We start from the raw sequence: 6,116 nt of genomic DNA, 5'->3' as shown, positions 1-6,116 counted from the left end.
GCCTGTTCAGCTAACTCTCCATTGTGGTAATTGGCAGTTTCCATGTTGGAGGGTGGTGCATCTGTTCTGGGTTTCAGTGCAAACTTGAAATAGCTCCAGAAGACACACACATTTTGGGCATCACCCAGCATTTCAAAACTCCATAGCCACCGATCATGCTCAGTCCCCATGAGGACTGTTTTGTCTTCTTTTTCTTTTCTTGGAGATTCTTTTCTTTACACTCTTGGAAAGCTGACACTCAGACAATTTGACCATTGTGTAGGGAATTTATATTCTCTGCACAATGCAGGTTAGCCGCATTGGCCATGCAACAAAATACAACAAAATCTGATACCTTTATGAGGCCCATCAAAAGGCACACATATGCATTACACTAAGTTCTGAAGCTCACTGGCTTCCCCAACATGGCTATCCCTGAATATATTTCCTGGTTTTGAAGATACTGAATTTAACTATGACAAGAGAATCCTAACGTAGAGAGAGCAAAAGGACTGGGACTTAATCTCTCAGGGGTTTTTTCTCAAACAAAAATAAAACAATCTGAATTTGACAAGTTGTGTCCATTACAACACCAAAATCTCTCTGGAGATATGACACTACAGAGGCTTCTTGAGACATGGCTTTCTATCTATAAAGTGGCTCTCAGCCTTACATAGGACATAGATGGCCTAGATCATGTTAGCATAACCCATGCCCCCTCTTTGGAATTTGGAGTTTCAGATTTTGATATTTTGATGTCTACAGCCAAGCATGTTTTTAAGAGGTCACACTGACATTTGGAACATTTGGAATATAGGTGCTGTAGGTTTATTTCAGAGGAAGGAACTCGCAAAACCATCTCTGAGCATACCCAATCTAAAAAAATCCTATGACATTCATGGGGTCAATGTAAGTCAACAGGTGACTTGAAGCCATGTGAGCACACAGGCACAGATATATAATCTGTATCTCTTTGCCTGATGTAGAAGTGAGCGAGCTTCAAAAGTGGGCATAATGTATTTCACACCATTTGTTTGACTTAACAGAAGTCTCACCGTGACGTATGTTTTGGAGTTTATAACATTTTGTAGAACCGAGTTTGCTGTTAGTATATATGGTAGGCTTGTCTGTCATAAGGGGAATTTTTAAACCCATAATTTGAGATTATTCTAGCATTGTGTGGCAATGAATTCCATACGGTTATCCCCATTCAACATACAGTTTGGGCAGGGAAGTGATGGTAGTTATATTCCCATGGCTTATTTGAGGGATGAAATTGGCAATCCATTGAAGTTGATAACATCGTGTCGCTTTCCTTTTGGCAGTTTCGTAACATTCCCTTGATACGATAGACTTTGATAGTATTAACAGCCAGGGTATGTATCTTAATTTATGCTACATTATCATTGCTTCACCGATATTGGGAGACAAATGTTCAACTTACGGAGCTACCTTTCCCCCTCCTCACTTACCAGAGGCCATCCCCACAAACGGGTGGAGGGTGGGGGAAACTGTCTTCGATATATTTTTTCCATCAATGCCCTTAAAAAAAATTAAAAATCAATTTTTGTCAAGTTTTTACACTGCACATAAAAGACTGTGGCATCAATTAGCCTTAATTCTTTCCTCTCCCCCCCCCCCCTCTTTTTTGGAAAACCTCTTTGTAGGAAAATCTCATATTTCAGCAATTTGCATTATCCACACAATCTGCTTTGAAGTTCTAAGTTATGGTAAGAAAAGGATCCACTTATCAGCACATAAAAAATGTTCAAAGCTTATAAACTCCCTGAAACAGATGTACATTATCATTGGATTTGCCTCTCTCTCTCTGCTGTTGCATGGCTAATAGAGTTTCATATGCCCCCTCACATCCTCTCTTTTAGCATCTTTTCTCTACAGAAGCATGCACCCCACTGAGCCAATCCACACTTCAAAGATTTCTGTCTATCTATTAGAAACAAAGCACAAAGTGAGAACATATGGCCCCTTTTAAATTTCCCACATTTAAGTCAATATCGTTTCTTTTCTCCTTTGGCAAAGGAACATAATAAGGTTTATCTCCCTCTCCCCCCTTCCCCACACCTCCCCAGTTCTCCTTGTCCTCCTCCCCTCCTCCTTTCCAAAATCTGCTAGCTCCCTGAAATTGCTTCTACAAATGCTGCAGCTGCACTTCTCACATCAGAATTAGTAGCATATGGTTCATGTTGGGACAGCAAGAGGAAAGGGTTGAAGGTAGAAATACCTTTCAACTGTACCATAACATGCGATAGTATATTATAAAATTGGCCCTCCGCATCTGCGGTGTTAACTTTTACTGATCTGACCACTTGCAGATTTAATTGGTATGTTATCTTTAGGAAACTCTAGGTCCTCCAACATGGCACAGTTGGAGGTTAACCTTAGAGTTACCCTGGAGGATCTAGAAATTGCTAGAGAAAATATTTGTATGTCTTCTAGTATTATTTTGTGGTCAACTTCTGAGCATAGAGTTGCACTGGAGGACCTAGAAATCCCTAAAGAGGTGTTCTCTCATTAAAAAAAAGCCCCACTGGTTTTTCATTTGCAGTTTCCCCACTTTCACAGGGCCCAGACAGGTTATTTTAGTGTATCATGGCTTTTTAAAAACCACCTTAGGTTCCGTGATGAGAGACAGGCAGGATACAAATGAATAATAAAATGAAATAGCTACAAACAACAGCCCTAAATTTATCGAGCAGAGAATTCTGAACACAACAGCAAATTCCAAATCCCAAGTTTCCACAAAATGGAGCTACAGCAAGTGGTAACAGATTGTCGTCAGTGGTGTGGTATAGACCCTATGCTTCACTTTGTATCTTTGTAGGGTGATGAAAGCCAAATAGAAACCAAGAACCCATTCAGATGACTGAAGCATTCCAGGAAAAAACTCCAAACTGAAAAGATTTGGAAAGACATGTAATGCATTGGTTGCACTAAGATGCGTGATAGAATATGTGGTTAAAAATGGACAATTCTATGTGTGTCTGTGTGAGATGTTATACTGTTTTATTATTAACGTTCTGCTCTGTCACTATCTTTGCAACACTTATTGCCACCAACAGGATAGTATCCAGAGTGGAACATTTGGCAAAAGACAAATTTATAAAGTAGAAACAAGACAAAGAAAAGCATTAACACAGGATCTAATGTAAAGCTGGCAAGAATTACCTTTCCAAGAGTCACTGCCATTTTGTAACACAGTCCCTCCCAACCATTGTGTCCCCGATATTGTATATTTTGGGCAGGGGGCTCCAAACCTAATTAGCATTCCCTCTAATTTGGAAACTATCGCTTCAGGGTCTAAGACAAAGAAACAAGGAGAAACACAGCCAAATGCTCCTCATACCCGCAGGGTTGTTCCACAGAAACTGAATTAGTAATGGAGAAGGTGTTTTCATGAAGACAAAAACATTTGCTTTCTAGGGAACAGAGATCCAAACTGTTAGACCCAGGGGGCTGGAGTACACATGCATTTGTGTATGTGTATAGGAGGGGGACTACTCCCTTCGTAGTTAAGACACTTAATGCATTCTGGCTCACATTGTTAGAAATCTTCTCCGCGTCAGGTTGAGATAGGATTGCTCAAAAGGCTTGCTGCCATGGAAGCTTGAAAATCTATTTGTAGACAACAGGTTGTCAAATCAAAGGATTTTGAGTTTCTGATGAGGCCACAAGCTTTGGTAACTTGGATTAAGTTTTGTGTTCCTTGCCTCTATTGTGTTTGTGCATGTGTACCTTCAAGTCACCTGTCAACTTATGGTGACCCCATGGGCTTTTCATAGGCAAGGACAGTTCAGAAATGGTATTGCCAGTTCCTTCATCTGAAACATAACACCTTGGTAGTCTCCCATCCTGGGCTGATGTTGCTTACCTTCCAAGATCAGATGGTATCTGGTACCTTTATGGTATTTATGTATCATGATATCCCAAGAAAACTCTAATGTGATACCAAGATCCAAGAGACTTTTGCCACAGCGGCAATCAAGTTCCTCACAGATCTCATATGACCCAAACCATTTCCTCATGTTTTTAAAAGGACAATTGAAACAAATTAAATTGAAACAAGAATCAGAAGCACAATGACACTGGAGTTCACAAAAGAAAAGGGTGGGGGAATGTCTGAACTAGTAAAATTTTTAATTAACAGGGGTTTCTCTTGGCACAGTTTTGCTATTAAATAAATAAAGCATTTAGTCAAAACCATCTATATTAACTATACAAAATACTGAAAAGCAAACTTTTTTTTTTACAAAATGGTATGAAGACGTAAGAGCTCTGTGAATAAAAAATAACCCAGAACATAAACTGTGCTACATGACATGATCGATTATTCACACTTAATGCACATAATACAAAGGCAAGACAGTATTTAAATACTGCATGTTCCTACATAATTGATATAAGAATCTTTCTTCTTGTTTTTTTTTAAAAAGCACATTGATACCATGTTACTAAAGTTCATTTGCATTTCACAAACTCTAAGCAAGAGAAAGTTTGGATTCTGAAAAGTGAACAAAACAAAATGCTCGACCAATCCTCTGCCTCGCACACACACCCCTTTGCTTAATTTCCTTCAATATTCGCCTTGGTGCTTTGAAAACTTAGCTCTACAGACAGGTCAATGACAAAACTCTTACTGATTGCAATGAAGATGAACCTTTCATTTCTCCCCAATATTCTTGGAGGTTATTTTTTTGCTATTCTCTGGAAGAATCTCTTTCGGTTTCAGTGCAAATGGAACATTTTAACAAACATCAGCCATAAATTGACCCAGAAGAGAGAGTTTGGAGATCCAGTTCTCTGAATTGGCATGACATTTAGTCCAAGAAAGGCCTAATTCTCATTGGGAAAATTAAACCTGTGCCAGGGCTATCTTATTTCAGATGTCAGGTGGAGGCTCACATAATTAAATGCCCCTCTTCACCAATACTTCTCAATCTTTGGTCCTCAAAACATTTTGGACTTCAGTTCCCAGAAGCCTCAGCCAGCAAGACCCTATGGTCAAGGGTTCTAGGAGTCCAACACATCTGAAGGGAGAAAGTTTGAGAAGCACAACTCCATGCACAACCCCCCCCAAAAAAAACCTGCACACACAAACTAGCATAGAAGGGAGATAGAAGGTCAGCACAAGTAAGAGCTGAAACATGTTCCCCGTGGTCAAATGTTACAGTGTCTGATGTATCTAGTTTGGGGAGGGGGACTGGGAACATAATTAAGGGTTACAAAAGTATGCATCAATAGAGAATGTAGACAGACACACAATATTCTTCCTCTCGTAACACTAGACGTTGCAAACATCCTAGGCCAACCCTACCACTATACACCCCAGAAACAGGTTTACCACCTCATTGAGAAGCAGACTACATAGCGTGTATCAGCTTCTTCTGATCAGGTGCAAACTTCACCATTCGCATCATCCTCATTGTCATCTTGCACCTTCACAAAACCAGTTTTAACAGGTGTTCTGGACAACCTCTTTTTGTTCTTTTCTCTCTCCCTTTTTTAAGTTGGCATACAGAACTATCTTTTAACTCTACCATACCCACACTTCACCTCCTAAAACTATTCTCTTTAAAGGTGCATATTTGGGAAAACATCTTAAAGAATGTTAGATTAACACCTTCCAAAGACACATGGCCAACAGAGAACAACTAGTAGCCAACATTTCCAACATCCAGTTACATGGTTTAATCCAGAGGTGTGATTAAGGGTATTGGGGCCAATGGTGATCAAAGACTCCTAAACCCAATATTATTATTATGCAATGTCTTCATAATAACATCTCCTTGCCTCTAGTCAAAAAGATAATATATTCTCCAATGGTCCTGATTCACCAGGGACATTCCCAGTTAATTGTCTGTCATCCCACTGTTTCAGCTGTTTTTAAAATGTCCCCATTTATTTCCCTCCCACCTACCTTCTCCATTTGTCCTCATCTTACTTCAGCTGCTACAAACTAAAGGGTGGTATGAAGCTGCCTGTTTTTCTTCTGGAGGAAGTCTGCAGCAACCAAACCACACGGGCTCCCTCCACTCCAAAAAGAACCCACTAAAAGCGTATTCTTTTGGGCGTGTCAGTGCGCCATTAGGGCACCATGGTGCATCAATGACACAAGAGCA

Source organism: Sceloporus undulatus, chromosome 8 (assembly GCF_019175285.1).
Source record: "Sceloporus undulatus isolate JIND9_A2432 ecotype Alabama chromosome 8, SceUnd_v1.1, whole genome shotgun sequence".
NCBI lineage: Eukaryota > Metazoa > Chordata > Lepidosauria > Squamata > Phrynosomatidae > Sceloporus > Sceloporus undulatus.
The sequence above is the reverse complement of the archived record's forward strand: the minus strand, read 5'-3'. Positions refer to the sequence as shown.